Source organism: Astyanax mexicanus, chromosome 5 (genome assembly GCF_023375975.1).
Source record: "Astyanax mexicanus isolate ESR-SI-001 chromosome 5, AstMex3_surface, whole genome shotgun sequence".
Lineage (NCBI taxonomy): Eukaryota > Metazoa > Chordata > Actinopteri > Characiformes > Acestrorhamphidae > Astyanax > Astyanax mexicanus.
The window spans coordinates 5,620,779-5,637,816 of NC_064412.1; the positions used below are offsets into that span (position 1 = coordinate 5,620,779).

The 17,038-nt window shown below is 35.9% G+C and overlaps 1 protein-coding gene across 2 annotated transcripts in view; it reads left to right on the forward strand.

The window, feature by feature from the left end:
- Positions 1–562: 562 nt before the first annotated feature.
- Positions 563–17,038, forward strand: part of tead3b (TEA domain family member 3 b) — an 81,383-nt gene continuing 64,907 nt past the window's right edge. For both annotated transcript variants that reach the window (XM_022675568.2, XM_022675569.2), the window contains exons 1-2: positions 563–750; positions 1,155–1,235. The gene's annotated coding sequence lies outside the window, so the exon portion shown is untranslated. The remainder of the gene's footprint in view (positions 751–1,154; positions 1,236–17,038) is intronic.

Below are 17,038 nucleotides of genomic sequence, written 5' to 3' on the forward strand. Positions count from 1 at the left end.
TAATAAAATTAGTTTATTTTTAATTAAGAAATTTTGCTGCACTTTTCTTGTGTTTAATGTGATTCATTCCTACAAGTAAACTATTTTTATTTTAAACCAGTTCTAAACTAAACCAGCCACAGCAGTAGCAGGCCTAACTTTGAAGTCCTTTTTTTTAGTGTTAGGCTAGTTTATTATTGTACCTAAAAGTAAGTACCTAATATCAAAAGATTTTCTGTAGTTAATCTAGTCTAAACAACCTTTTAATTCTTTTGAACTGAGGAACTTTGCTGCACTTTTCTTGTGTATAATAATAATGAACATATAATAATAATTTGTGCATTGCTACAAACAAAATAAAGTACAATATTTAGTAACATTTTCTGTTCTTAAACTTCTTTAAAAAGACTTCTAAAGTAAACTAAAGCAGGAGCAGCAGTGGTTTCATTGTTGCAGGGCTGGATTTTGGTACAGTAAAGGCCTGCAGCAGTTTCTAATCTGAGGGAGGAGATTTTGGAGAAGTCTCTGCCCCCAACTTTGATGATTGACGTTGAAGAAAAGCCCCTCCCTCCGCTCTTCCCCCCTCCCTCGTTTTCCAGTGAAGTGCGTGAATTTCATACCAAACCCATACTTCGCATTCCAGCTTTACTGTCAAACCGGGGAGAAATATTACTGAAAACAATAAGCGGCTCGGGAAAAACAGCGCGCTTTTCCAATTAATGATCTGCGGAGCGCTTCTCCCGGAGCTCGGAGCGCGGTTCCCGGCTGGAGGTGAGTGTTTGTGGAGCGGCTGGCCGCTGGCTTTTGTCTCGCTGCTTTTTTTGCTGGAGTTTTTCACGCCGCGAAGTTTTCAGATCTTTGTCATATTTCGCATTTTTCCACGGAGCTCCTGCGTGGGGTGGGATGGCGGAGAGAAATGCGCAGGGATTCGCTGTGTATCGTGTTTTGTCCGCGTCTCACAAAGAGCTGGAGAACTTGCGCTTTTTTGTTGCGGCAGCGGGAAAGTTTTAAAGCTGAATTAAAATTCAGGCTGCATCGTTTCTCTTTGTGGTCTCCTCGAGAGCTCGAGCCAACATGGCATTGTTTATAGCCGAGCTCTCAAAAGTAGAGATTGAATTGTCTGGATTTGTGTTTTTAGCGGTCAAAAAAGAACTTTTAATCTTTTTAAATCCTAGGACTGTCAAGAGGAGAAGAAGGAGAAGAGGTTTGAGAAGAAAAGACTTTGTTCAGGACCTTTGATTCTGCTGCATTTACAGGTAAGAAGAATGATGAAGAAGAAGATTGATGAGGTTGAGCTTTAAAAAACTTCTGAGGGGAAAATCCACGACATTTCTAGCTACTTTTCTATAACTTGAATGTAATCTTGTAAACTTCAAACTTATAAAATCTAACAATTAAAAAATAAAAGATTGCCTAGTTTGAACTCAACGCAGCTGGAATTTCAAAGATGAACAACATGAATGTTATGGTTGAATCAACTTGGATTTGGTGTTGATTTTGAAAAGTGAATCAACCTTGTTTAAACGTCCTAAATTCAACCATAGCTCACTAAAAGTAGAACATTAAAGTTGCTAATCACTGTAGTAAGTCTACAGAGTGTAAAGAATGTTAGCCACCACTACCAATCTGATTACTGAACATCTGATCTCAAAAACAGTAAACTAAAACAGTAAAACTAATAGAACATGAACGTTCCCTCAGATATGGTGAAGAATGAGTCATAAATTAAAAAGCAGTTACTGCAAATAGAAGTAAAACCATTTTTCATTCCTCCATCCAACCATTTTTAGAAATCATATGGTTATTAAATGCTAACGCTAATTCAAAAGGCAGAAGGTTGAGGACATAATGTTGATTCAACGTTTACATTTCAATGTTTGTATGTTTGCACAACCATTTAACATCAAATGTTGATTAAAAGTTGTTTTAAGGTTGAAACAGCAACAGACATTACTTTAATCATATTTCAACCACATTTCAGCACTAAAGGTCGGTTGTGTGCCAGCTGGGAAGATGTTTAAAATAGGTGTATATCATTATCCATTACTATAAACTGGTAGACCTAAAAATGTGTAAATGCAAATAAATATAGTGTATATATATTGTGACTGTGAAACAATGAAGAAAATAAAAAAACAAATATCTACATTTTTTTCTTGATTTTTCTTTTTTGTTTTTTAGTTTTAAAGTTTACTACATGATAGTTTAAATACACAACCTGTCTCTTAATCTGTCCCTTTGTCAAAATGTAAAGACTTGATGAATGGACCAATAGATTACCTTGAGTTCTATTGAAATTCAACATATACATATTTTTCTATTGGACATTCATGAATTTACTAGTATATTTTGGTGATTTTTTTTGTTCTGGAAAATGATCAGGATCATGTTCGTGGTCATAATTGTGGTCTTCCTCTAAAACCTATGATACTGACTCAGCACCCGAAACATCTCAGATCTGACTCATAATTTACTCTGGAAGTAGTAATGCCATGACTCCACCAGGCTTGTTACAGTAACTGTTTTGAATCATGGCTCATGTTGGAGAGTATTTACAGGACGTTTACATGACGTTTAACAGGCTTTTGATAGAGTATAATATATTTTGATAGTATATTTTAGTTTTTTTTTTTCTTTTCAGAGGTAGTTCTTCACTTAAAACCCTCAAGCTGTTTTTTTTTTTTTTTTTGTGTCTGTCTGCATATCTGTCTGTCCTTCTGTCCGACTCTCTAAGGCAAAGCTGGAATGACAGCACAGGCCAGTAATATCCCCACAGACAGGCTGTTTCTTTACTGGTTGAAGCTCTTCTTTCTCATTGGACAGTGTGAACTTTGCATGTTCCCGCCAAGAGAGGGGCTTTATTTGCAGTGTGATTGCGTTTGTGCTGTTTTTAATACAAAAAGGTCTTTTCTAGGGCATTTTTGATTTTAGTTTGACTGAGAGAGTAAATCACTATTAGTATCACTATTGGCCTGTATTAGTTATTATTATTATTTTTGCATTGATTCTACATTATAAGTCACTCTGGATAACGGCGTCTGCTATATACCCTAAATGTAAATGTATACGTTTATAAGTTATACATTTATAATAAAAAAAAAACACTTAACATCAACATTTGAGCAATTGAAAGTGTACAAACCTTCGCCTATTTAACTGTGAAGATACAGTTTGGAGATGCCTGTTGATTATTTAAAATAGGAAATTTGGAAGTTTTGGAAAATAGTCTGTAATTTGTAAATCTGTTCTATATATGAGAAAGATCAAGGAAAAAAGGACACATTTTATAAGTTTTCCTTTTTTAACCCATTAACAAGCCAGGATTGAGAATCTTGAGGATTTCTATATTTAAGCATTGCAAGAAACATTACTGGTTGAAGCTCTTCTTTCTCTCTTTCTCATTGGATAGTGTGAAATTAGCATATTCCCACCAAGAGATGGGATTTATTTGCAGTGTGATTGTATTTGTGCTGTTTTAGAATACAAAGAGGTGTTTTCTAGGGCATTTTGATTTTAAGTTGATTGAGAGAGTAAATCACTACAACAGTAGATGGTCTGTATTAGTTTTACTTTCGTATTGATTATATAGAGCAGTGTTTTTTTAGGGTCATATTTACGCAGAAATCTATTAGTTGTCTATTAGTTTTTAGGGTTAGCTTTGTGTTATTCCAAAAATCAGTACAAGAACATTTAATATTATATATTTTTCTGTGTATTAGTTCTTCTTGCACTTCTACTAATGCAAGAATATCAACGCTACACAACGTTTAGGTTAACTTTTTATTTTTTTAACATCAACATTTTTTTCAATTGCTATTGGTACTGTTATTAACATTATTGGTTCAATAAGGTTCAGAATAAACTGAATAATTGCTAAGCTAAGTTAAGTTAAGTAAGCTCATGTCTCATTTGTCTAATTATTCATTGACACTGGTTAAGACACTTTTAATAAACATTACAACAGGGTTCCCGCAGGTCCTTAAAAAGTCTTAATGTCTTAAATAAAGTCTTGATAATTAAGGTGAATTGTCTTAAAGTTACAGTAAAATTGCATTTAATGGCAGTGGAAAGCACATACTAACATTAGCAGCGAGTTACTGTGGAGAGAACTAAGGTTAGTGTAGAGCTAGCTAACATTAGCGGCGAGCTAGCTAACATACTAACGTTAGCGGAGAATTAGCTATGTTACCGGGGAGAAAACTATAAAACTGGGGTTAGCGGAGAGCTAGCTAACATTAGCAGTGAGCTAGCTAACATGCTAATATGTTCTGCACCATAATGGAACAAAATTGAAAAAGAACATTGATAACAAATGGGGAAACGTTAGGTTTTAATGTTTTTGTACCAGTAAAGATTATAAACATTATCATCAACTATGTGATGATAATGATATGTGTCAAGAACTTGATGATCCAAAATGCTCTGGCTTTTTTTTTTTTTTTTTTTTTTTTTTTTTTTTTTAAGTGTATAGTTAAAATATATATTATTTGATTACAGTGATACAGAATACTGAATGTACCTTTAGTTGCTGGTTAAATGGTACAGATCTGTACTTCCTGCTCTTAAGAGAGACATCTGACCCTCTAAAGACCAATAATATACTTTTAAGGGTACTATTATGAAAAGCGTACCTTTTTAAGTACAAGAAAATACTTATATCGTACCTCTGTTTTTTTTGTGTGTGCAGTAATTAATTGAGAAGTTAAAAAAGATGTTGGTAATGATAATAATGTGTGTCAACGAAGAATTTAGTACACACTAAGAAAAGTAAGTACAGACTTGTACTTAAAAGAGTACAAAGCTTGTCGCTGGGGCTGTACCTTATATTGAGGTACAAAAAAGTACCTTTAAGTTAAAGTCCTCTTTTGTACCCATGGTTTTTGTGCCAGTAAAGATTATAAAAATTATAAACATTATCATCAACTGAATATGGCTCAAAAACTTGATGATCCAAAATTGTCTGGCTTTCAAATAAAAAATGTGCAATTAAAATATATATTGTTTATTAGTACAGTGATGCAGAATACTGAATGTACCCTTTGGCTGCAGGTTAAATGGTACAAATTTGTACTTATTGCTGTTAGAAATGACTTTGTACTTCAGAGGGAACAAATCTGACCCTGTAAAGACCAATATTGTACTATTGAGGGTACAATTATGAAAAGTGTACCTTTAAGTACAAAAACGTACTCATATCGTACCTCTGTTTTTTTAGAGTGTTCTGTTAAATAATAATGTACTCTTATTGTAAGTTCTTACCATTGTTATCTGTACTCATGTTATTTATGTTATGAATGACTTCACTTATCATACCAGTTCTGTTTTAGCCTCGTATTTTTTTTACAGTTTTTAATATTCCTTTCCCTCCAAAACATACTGTACATAAATCTGTTTTTCCTTGCTGAGCTTCGTGTCTCGACCGTTGGCAGGTTTGGTAGAGGAACAGAATGCAGTTCTGCAGGTTCATTCCAGATGGTCCAGCCCAGACTGCCTCTTCTGGTTCTCCTGCATAGTTCTGTCTTATAATTCACTGCTGTTGAGAAACCATGTTTCCCTTCGTTAGAGAAAGATTTTGTGGCTTTTTTTTTTTCTCAGAAAGGTCACAGATAATTACCGTTTAATATAGTTTAAGGTATTTAAATCAGGTAATTGAGACTTGAATTGTGAGATAGAAGCTATTTATCATAGAAGATGCTGTTTGATAGGAATTGTAGGAGCTTGTTCATTCTGATTTACCTGTACCTGTTAATCTGTGGTACAGTTTATTTATTTTATTTATTTTTTCTGGTTGTATTAAGTCGTTTCTCTCATGCTTATATTCTCATTAGAATATTTCAAAGTGAATAATCCAATACACACTAAAATAGAGATACAACAGAAGGACTTTCTTGTACTCAAAGGTTCACTTAAAGGTACAATATTGGTTTTTACAGGGTCAGATTTGTTCATTCCTAACAGCAGGAAGTACAGATTTGTACCATTTAGCCAGCTAAAAATTACATTAGGTATTCTGTATCACTGTACTAATAAACAATATTTATATTAATATTACATATTTTCCATTTGAAAGCCAGACAATTTCAAATGATCAAGTTCTTAACACACAATTTTGTTATAATCTTTATAATCTTTACTGGTACAAAAAAAAAAGACATACACTGAAAGCTACTCTATTGTACCTCAATATAAGGAACTTTTTACTCTTTACTTATATTTCTTAGTGTGTAGAAATGAAATATGACCTAAACTAATAAAAATCTTTAGAAATTCTCCTATAGGGTTCTAAACATGATCAAATCTTGATGTAACTCTTGATTCTGGTCTTTTTAAACTAGCTAATTAAATGTTAAAGCACTTTTTCACTCTGGAAGTCACTCTGGATAGGGGGCAGCTGCTAAATACCCTAAATATAAATGTAAATGCTACAAAAGTTACATATTTATAATTAAAAAAAAAAAACACTTATCAACTGTTGTACAGTTGAAAGTTCACACACTTTTGCAGTTTTACTGTGATTTGGAAAATTAGGAAATTTGTGGAAATTAGTCTGTGACTGTATATGCTTGTGTTTGTGTTTTAGGTCAAATTTGTAAATCTGTTCTATTTATGTTCTAAAAATAATATTATGATAAGTTCAAGACAAAAAATACACATTTTATTAGTTTTTTCTTTTTTAACCCCTTAACAGGCCAGGATTTTTGTCAATTGCTTGAAATTACACCACTAAATCTGCTAAAATTCTTCTATTAAAGCATTACATAAAAATCTTCTATGTTTGATAAAGAACGTTACTAAAAAAGCATTATTGTAGTTGTCATAGAAAATAAAATATAAAAAAAAATATTTAAGTAAATCTGCTAATGCCAAAATATAATGAATAAAATCATAAAATTGTCTCTTTCCCAAACCTTTGGTTTCTTTATGTTTGTCTAGTTTTTACGTCTGTTTTCAAACCTGCAGAATTTGGTTTGATTCCTGTTATCTGGATTTAAACTCCCTCAGATTTTCAGAATATAAATAAGTTATTTTACTGCAGAAAAAAAATTAATTTGTATCACCTACATCTGTAACCTGTATACAGGACAAGGCATTTTAAGGGATTAATCAATAATCTGAAGATTATTATTGTGTCACTGATGTCTTCTACACTGCAAATAAACTAAATCTTAGCAAGTAAATGTTTCAAAATTTAAGGCAATAAATTATAAATAATTTTCTTCTCTGATAAGACTTTTTGTCTTACTAAGCATTGTGTAAGTGTTCGATTATTTTGCTTATTTTAGAGATAATTATCTTAATCGTTCTTACTTAGAATTAGTACCTTATTTTAAGTAATTTGAACTCAAAATAAGCACAAGCAGCAATCAAGTTATTCTGATTCTTGTGTCCAAAAACAGTGATTTTTTTTTTGCTTTATTTAGGTGTTACTTCACTCATTTTGAGACTTTGCCATTGCTTTTTGTAAGAAATCTTACTAAGAAAATGTTGCTTACTCTATTGGCAGATTTTTTTTTTGCTTAATATACATATATTTGTCTTGATTTGCATATATTTTGTCTAGTTTTTGCCAATGGATTTTTTGCAGTGTGAGAACTTTTATTTTTTACTTTTATTTTTTAGCAGCTTACTTAAGCAGATCACATAATGACATAATGCTATGAATTTTATTATTTTTAAGTTTCAATTTGCCATTTTTTTTTAAATATAAACCATTAAAAAAGACAGCACAGTGTTTATACAGAGTTATACAGCTATAAACTCGTGTCCTGATAGAGTTTTTTCACTCGACTCCATCATTCAGAGTAAAGCAGTGAAACAAAGAGCTAATGTAACAGAAAGCTTGTGAATGGCGGTGAGGCACACGGCTTCTAATATTAGATTTTGAAGGTAAGAGTAAATCTGGGGTGGATTAGCTGAGTGTTTTGCTGTGCTGGCTGCTTCTCTGGCTTCTGTGTTTGTGCCACATTACTGTAGGTGGCCGAACACAACCGATAGGTTTCTTTTCTTCTCGTTCTCTTCTCCGGCCACCGTCCAAGACTTCTGTTGGTCACAAAGTGTGTTTGTTTTCTCCAGTGACGTCTTTCAGCTTTTTGTAGAAGGCAGTGGCCACCGCTGGCGGAGTCGCGCTTAAGGCCAATTAGATTACAAGACAATCCGGTCCTGAAGTGGCCTTTGTTTCCTTCTTCACGCTCCCCAGCTGCAGGCCTCTCTCTGCCTTTCACAGTAGAAGTTCATTAACTTGATACTGCCCAGTTTGTAGTGGAAAAGCTGTGATTTGTTTCTTGAACAGCAGGCGCTGATAGACTTCCTGTTATTGTTTAGGACTGGAAGGATTACTCTGTGCTGTTACTGTACACAAATCCTCACTGTCACTCAAAATACTCTGCAGAGTGGCAAGTTTACTGGAGAAAGATACAAAAATCTAAACTTTACTTTCAGTGGAAGTTTCAAGTATTTCAAGCATTTTGGTTTTAATTGATTTTAATTGATTTATCGGGGAATTTGGAACAAATCAGGAATCCCACAGTTACTTAAAGAGCCTCTAAACCTTAAATCATATTTTCATTTTCATTAATAGCTGAAATGTGTCCTTTCCCCTCCACCCCCCACTTCTGATGTCCAACCCGGGGGCGTCACCTGGCCTGGGCTTCCAGGGCTTTAGCCCCGAATAATTTTCCAGTAGCCCCGAATCGTTTTGCTCTGTATTATTAATAATGAGTAGACAGGCCACTGACTGCTGTCTGAATGGAAAATCTCTTAACACCAATCACGGAGCCAGTTCCAGGATAAAGTTCCACCTTTCAAAAGAAACAGCCAATCAGCTTGCTGGTTTTTGCGGAGTGCGGTGGGCTAGTAGGAATGCCCCGCCCTCCTCCTCCTCGCTGGGGAGGATTTTTGCAGTGGGTTGCAGCGCTGGTGTAAAAACATATCTGGATATACAGGGATTTTACTAAAAGAAATGTAACGGAGCTAACCATGTAAACTGTGATGATATTTTTGTTTCTGATAGATAGTTAAAAACACTCTAAATCAAAACACACAGATCAAACCCACTGTGTGCTTAATAAATTACAGCCTGTGACAGTCATTTAGCTTAACTTTAGAATTAGCTAGCTTAGATTGATAGTCAAGGTTTGAAAAAAATTAAATTATATATGTTTAACTTGCTCTGATGTACCTGATCAGCCAATAACTATTTAATTTTTTATTGTGTTTATTAATTTAAGATTGCAGGACTTACTGTAAGCTATAATTAACAAAACATAATTTAGCTAACCAGTTACCTAGAAGCTGTATTTTGTGGATAGCCAGAATTGAATACTATACTAAATGAGTTTCTTAACCCTGGTCTCTGCCCTAAAACTGTATGTTTTTCACCGGATCCAGCTGATCAGCTAATACGCTACACATTATATTGTTAAAAACATTATATGTCAGGATACTTATTCTATGTATATAATTAACTGGGCTGAGCCCTGGACATTTACATACCCAGGCAACGCCCATGTGTCCAACCATCTGCATCTCACCGCTATCAGAGGCACAATGCTTCTGCTGCTGGAGCAGCTCAGCCAATCAGCTCTCCCTCCTGCCCTGTCTCTAAACCCATACATCACCCAGTGCCCATCTTAAACTACTCCTTCTATTTTTTTGCCTTTCTCAAATTTGAGCTTAGGGCCGAAATCTTAAATCTAAAATTTAAAGGGCCTGGGGGAGATGTGTAATGGCCAGTTTTAGTAATGTGTACACTGTCCCTATAAGAAACTCTTACGCTTAATTTAGTGGGAGCAAGAAAGTAAATATAGCAAGAATATTCTGTGTTCCAGCCTGTAGGCCTGTACCTGGGCGGTGTGAAGCTGCTTTAACACAAAACCCAGTGTAACAAATAGGGCTGTGTTCAAAAGACCGATCTGCGATCCAATATCGATTCACGCTCAAAAAATACGATATTGATCTAAAAATATGTGGATCGATCTTTTCCAGGCGACTATAGGCACTATTTTCTTTGATGCGCAAGGGGCGGTATAAAAAGCGGGTGCCGACTAAACGAAACCGAAACTTGAGAGAGAGCGAGAGTGTGTCAGGGGTGTCCAAACTACGGCCCGTTTCCTTTTTTGGAGCGGCCCGCGAGGTATTTTAGAAATAGTATGAAAGTTGGCCCGCTGTTAAACAGGTTTTTATAATGTGAGATGCAAAGTTTGAACGCTAGGTGTCAGAAATGGGCCAAAGAGTCTAAAAGCAGAGAGGGTGCGCATTTCTAGCACAGAAAAATGGCCCAAAGAGTCTAAAAGCGGAGAGAGTGCGCATTTCTAGCGCAGAAAAACAGGCCAAAGAGTCTAAAAGCGGAGAGGGTGTTCAGTTGTAGCACAGAAAAACAGGCCAAAGAGTCTAAAAGCGGAGAGGGTGTTCAGTTGTAGCACAGAAAACGGGCCAAAGAGTCTAAAAGTTGCCGTAATTAAGGAGTTTCATATTAAGAGACATCATGAAATAAAACATCAATTTGAAAAATCTTAGTTTACACAACACTGTAAAAAATAAAGATAGTAAGTCAAGTAAAATGGTGTGTAAATGAAATAATCAGGAGAAAAGTATTATTTAAAGTGGTATATTTCATTATTTGTTTTATTACAGAGTCTGTGGCCCGTGACTTCAAATATATTTCTCCTTCTGGCCCCCAACAAAAAAAGTTTGGACACCCCTGCTGTACATACTGTGTGCACTGTGTGTAAACAGCATGGAGCAGGGTCGGAGCTGGAAGTCAAACCTGGTGATGTAATGAATTAGTGTTAATTAGCGTTACTGATTCCAAATTAAATGTGTTGTACGTTGACAGCCCTAATAATATGTTGATGTAATTTTCAAGACAGGTCTACTAGTGTCAGTATCAGTCAGCTGTACTGCTGTATATCTTCTCTATTTCCACAGTTTAGAGAAGTTTCTAGGTTTCTAAAACGAGTCTGCGACCTAAATTAAGAAGGTTCTTCTCATGATGTTGAGCATGTGTTTTGTGTTGGACCTGTTTGAACGCGGTGGTTGTGAATGATTGTGTCTGTGCTGCGCTGGTTTATCAGCTGCAGGTGTTCAGGCTGATTTCTCAGGGTTTACAGAGTTACCTCAGGTCGGCTTCGTGAGGAGAGTGCCGGCTAACTGTGCCGGGTTTGTCTTTCCCGCACTAAATGAGGCTTCGCTGTTTAATAAGTCAACAATTGAATTTTGATGAATTGTTTGTTTAGGCTTTAAACTCTTGCGCTGCTTATCTGGGTCTTTACGAGCTTTTCTCTTCTCGGCTCGGTCCTGAGCTTTAGCTGAAATCACAGCGCTGACGTGATTGTTGTTGTTGTCGTTATTAAAACAGCGAATCCTTTTCATAGCTGGAATGCTTCCTCGTTTTTGGAGCAAATGGGCCCGGCTGGAGCAGACTGTTGGTGGTGTGTGTGTGTGTGTGTGTGTGTGTGTGTTTATGTTGCTGGCTGGGTGACAGCTCCTTCGCTGGGCTGTGTTATAGAGGCCCGGTATCTAATGAGCCCCCCCGCTCCCCCCCTCCTCTCCATTTGTGCAGCCTGGAGACGCCTTTTAGCACCCGCCTCAGAAGTGGCCCTCCAAATGGTGGCCACTTACCCGTCTGTCAACACAGGCCTGAACAAATATCTCACTCTCTGTGTGTGTGTGTGTGTTTGTGTGTGTGTGTGTGTGTGTGTGTGTGTGTGTGTGTGTGTGTGTGTGTGTGTGTGTGTGTGTGTGTGTGTGTGTGTGTGTGTGTGTGTGTGTGTGTGTGTGTGTGTGTGTGTGTGTGTGTGAGAGAGAGAGAGAGAGAGAGAGAGAGAGAGAGAGAGAGAGAGAGAGAGAGAGAGAGAGAGAGAGAGAGAGAGAGAGAGAGAGAGGGAGAGAAAGAAAAAGAGAGAAAAAGATAAATGGAAGCAGAAGGTGGAGAGAGATAGAGAGAGATGCTATTTCTTATCCAACTCACTGATCACTAGGACTTAATTGTAGACATATCCAGTGTCTGTCTGTCTATCTATCTATCTATCTATCTATCTATCTATCTATCTATCTATCTATCTATCTATCTATCTATCTATCTATCTATCTATCTATCTATCTATCTATCTATCTATCTATCTTTATTCTTTCACTCATTCTTTCGCTTTTTTATTCTTTCACTTTCTTTTGCTTTCTTTCACTTTTTCTATCTATCTATCTATCTATCTATCTATCTATCTATCTATCTATCTATCTATCTATCTATCTTTATTCTTTCACTCATTCTTTCGCTTTTTTATTCTTTCACTTTCTTTTGCTTTCTTTCACTTTTTCTATCTATCTATCTATCTATCTATCTATCTATCTATCTATCTATCTATCTATCTATCTATCTATCTATCTATCTATCTATCTATCTATCATTTCTTCTTTTTCCTTTCTTTCTTTTTGCTGTCTTTCTTTCCTTGCTCATTCTTCTGTTCTTTCTATCTATATCTCATGATATATTTATTTTATATGTCAGTTAACAGGATAACTCTGATATTGATATGAACAGTATGCGAGTCTGTACTCTCTGTACAGATCTGGGTGAATTATATAGACAGTGTGCTGTAATAAGATGATATTGAGGATTTCATCAGTACTTTTAAAACATTGACCCAAACTCTACATTTAATTGCAGAGATTGTAAGACGTTGCAGTAATTTGAATTATATACATCAGAAATGGAATGAAAAAAATACTGTACTGTGCATGAAACAGTATCTGAATAGCGGTTTTGACATGCATTTTACCTTTTCATGCAGAGCACATTAATTAAAACAAACAAAAAATCTGCATATTAAAAATGTTTTTTTTTTTTTGCAATCACTAATTAAAAGGTATGTACAGTTGGGTCAGTGTTTATAAATCACTGGATGAGTTTGCTGATATGTTTACTATAGCATATTGTCAAAACAATAAAATATAGGAAGATGTATTTCCCAGCTCTAATCAATCCACTTCACAGACTCGTCACATCTTACAGTAGTTTCCCCATTCCATTTCCAAATCATCCAAACATTTCCAAAAAAATATTTTAAACCAAACTCAATTTCCCAAATATAATTTTCCCTTATAAATCACAGTTATTTTTCCCCGTCAGGCAGATGCAGCTCCCAGGCCAAAGTATACACAACACGTTTCCACGCTTTATTAATTATGATTCAGCGTCTGTCTGTTAAGAGAGAGTATTTACATACAACATGAAAATGAATGCACTCTCTGCAGCCTCTTGTTTACATACATTTCCTGTGTGAGGCATTGGCAGATAAGATTTTTCTTCTCTTCGCTTCTCTTTGGCCTTTCAACTGGAGGGGAGGGGCAGGCCATTGGCTAGAACAGTGTGGCCTTTGTTTCTGTCTGTCTAAAGTCGCTGAACTTTCCAGTTGTTCTTGAAACCAACTGTTTGCTGCAGTTTGCTTCACTGCAGTCACAGCAGAAGAGTTTCTCGGGTGCATGCTTTATTATCAACCCAAGCCTGATAGTGGAGAATAAGTCAATTTATATATATTTATGTATTTTTTTTTTTTTAAGTTTTATTGATTTTCTTAAAGCTACAAGATAAACCTTGCCAGGAAATGTTTTATATATATATATATAGCAAAATGATATCACATTATGTCAGGATATTTTTGTGCAAATGGTATTCGTGGTGATTTGACAAAATACTGAAGCTTATACAATAAAAATGTACACCATACCAGTAAAATGCTGAATATTTAGTGCAAACAACAATCAATAAAAAAAATCAATATATCGACAATAGATAAAAAAAAATTAAATAATAGGGACGCGCGATAATATTGGAATTATATTGGTATCAGCCAATATGGACAATATTTCAAACTGACACTTGCTGACATATTTGTTGTATGCCGAAAAAACAACCAAGCAACGCTGCACTGTAGTCTCTCTGTATGTTGTAAATGTTTATATCTGACTGACATCAGCATCAGCAAATATATACATGTGTTATAACAAATATATCTGCATCGTTTATTGGTTTAAAAAAAAAGGATTGAGCAACATCCGAGCAAAGATAAATACAAATAACAACCATACATAATTAGTGGTTTTGCATTGTTGTGTTAATCATTAAAAGCTCAATGATAAAGTGATGATAAAAAGTACACAGCAGGATTAGCCAGCAGACTTTGTCTGAGAGAGGGATCTGCAGCTAGTGTCATGGGATTTGACCAGCTGTAGCTTATTTGCATAAAAGTGGCAGAGCCCTTTAACGGCTCGTTCTGAAAGGGACTGAAACTGGTATAAAAAGAGCTGTGAAATCTCTTAATGTAAGACTTTATGTAAAAGTACATGTAGAACATGTAGAATAGACCTATTCTAACTTGTTTGATAAGATAAATAAGGTATAAATAGGTAGAATTTCCACATTGGTGCATCCCTACAAAAAAGGCGTTAGATCTTAATAGGGGTACCCTATTTAGACTTGTTTGATTTTTCCAGATCTCTCCTCATTGAGTATAGTATTATTTAAGTATTATATCAGCAGCTGGTTTGGTAAATCAGAGCTAAGTGATATCGTGATCTTTGATACACAGCCAGATTAGCCAGCAGACTTTGTCTGAGGGAGGGATCTGCACCTACTGTCATTGGGCGTAGTGAGCAATAGCTTATTTGCATAAAAGTGGCAGAGCCTTTAAACGGCTAGTTCCTTTGTCTTCTAACTTTGTTTGTGATAAGTTATAATATGTTCCGTTTAACCTTTTTTCGCGTCAAGATCAGCCCTGGAATAGGTCATTCTGTCACTCACCTTTTGTCACTCTTTCTCTCTCTTTAACTCTCTCTTGCTCCCTCTCGCACTTGCTCAAATATCAACGCTAAAAAGAGAAAAGCAGCACCTCTTTATGCATCCATTCAGAAAAAAGCGTTAGATCTTAATAGGGACAGCCTGTTTAGACTAGATTTTTTTCTTTTACTGTTTATTGGCATGATAAAGATAAATACGAATAACACCCGTACACAATTAGTGGTTTTGCATCACTGTGTTGATTAAAACTTCTCTAGATCTCTTCCTCATTGTGTCTAGTTCCATCATATCAGCAGCAGTTTGGTAAATCAGAGATAAGTAATATAGTAATCTTGGGTACACAGCATGATTAGCCAGCAGACTTTGTCTGAGGGAGGAATCTGCACCTACTGTGAGGTATAATATGTTCCTTTTTAAACCTCTTTTGCATCAAGATCAGACCTAGAATAGGTCATTGTCATTCACTTTTTGTCACTCTTTTATTTTTCTCTCTCACTCCGTCTCTCGCTCTCTCTCGCACTTGCTCAAATATCAACTCTAAGAAGAGAAAAGCAGCTTAATAGGGGTACCCTACTTAGACTTGTTACATTTTTCCAGATCTCTCCTCATTGAGTCTAGTTTTATTTAGAGTTCTTATCATTTCAGCAGCTGGTTTGGTAAATCAGAGGTAAATCTTAATGATAAAGTGATTATAAGAGGTACACAACAGGATTACCCAGCAGACTTTGTCTGAGGGAGGAATCTGCACCTACTGTCATGGGGTGTGGCTAGCAACAGCTTATTTGCATAAAAGTGGCAGAGCCCTTTAACGGCTAATTTTGAAGAATAGAGCCGTGAGGCCTCTTTATGTGAGAGTGATTTTTTTTACATTCTACATGTTTGATGAGATAAATTAGGTCTAATATGTCCTTTTTAAACCTCTTTTGCGTCAAGATCAGACCCAGAATAGGTCATTCTGTCATTCGCTTTTTGTCATTCTTTCTTTTTCCTCTCTCGCTCTCTCTCATTCTCGCACTTGCTCAAATATCAACGCTAAGAAGAGAAAAGCAGCACCACTTTATGCATGTTTGCCCCCAAGCAGTCCCCTCTCTGTGCGTGTCTTTCAGGTTTCATGGGGTTTGGCAGCAGCCCCTTGGCCTAGCCACTAAATGACCAAGTCAGGCAGTGAGCACTGCTCCGCCGATTTGCCTGGAGATTTTCCGAGGAAAGTGCTGAATCAGGCTTTGGGGGGGGGGGGGGGGGGAGTCTTCTGGCCCACTCGCCAGCCTGTGTGTCAGTCTTTCCTCCGCCGGCTGGATTACAGCTGCCGTGAGCGAGAGCGTGTGATGTGGAGGGCAGCCGGCGATCGAGCGGGTCCCGTCCTCCTCCCCACAACGTGAAAAAAGCCAGGAACGCACTAATCCCCCTGAGATTCACATCTGCACTTTCAACTTTGAAGATGAAAGACAGGAGAAAGCGTTCTGAGCTGAGGAGAAACTGAACAAGACGAGCAGCTGTGAATGTAGAGAGATGAGTTCGGCGTGAAAGCGTCTCCTACTGCACCTCTCTGAATTCTCTCTTTCTCAACTTCTTTATTTCTGTATTTCTGCTTCAGATACTCCCTCTATTGAGGGAACCGCTTTTTAGATCTGTAGAGAACTGTGCTTGTTGTTATGGAGAAGTGTGAAGTGAGTGTGAAGAACAGTTTAAAGGTCTACTAAAGAACCTAAACACTTTATGTAAATGTTTGTTTTACTCTAGCACATCACATCATAGCACGTTACAGCAATGCCTCTTGTGGTCATGTGCTACTATGAGGAACCTGAGGAGGAACATTCATGTACAGTGTAAACTCATAAGTTGTTTTAACTCGAATTAATTAAGTCTGTTTTACATAAAATTGGATATTTCCAGAGGTGGAAAAAGTACTGAAAAATTGTAATTAAGTAAAAGTACCTTTACTTTGCTAAAATTCTACTCAAGTAAAAGTACTAATCTAAAAATCTACTCGAGTAAAAGTAAAAAAGTACTCAATTAAAAATGTACTTTGAGTAAAAGTTACATAGTTAGTTTTAATTATTTGAAGTAAAAAAGTAAAAACAAATCATAAATTAAATCGTTTTTTAATGAACTATTATTCCACGTAATAATTTGGAATTTGTTTAGATCACCCCATAAATACATAAAATATATAAAATACTTTATATATTTATAAATATATAAAATACTTACCACCATTTTTTACCCCAGCATTTTATTTGTTAATCAGTAATTGGGAGTTTTCCA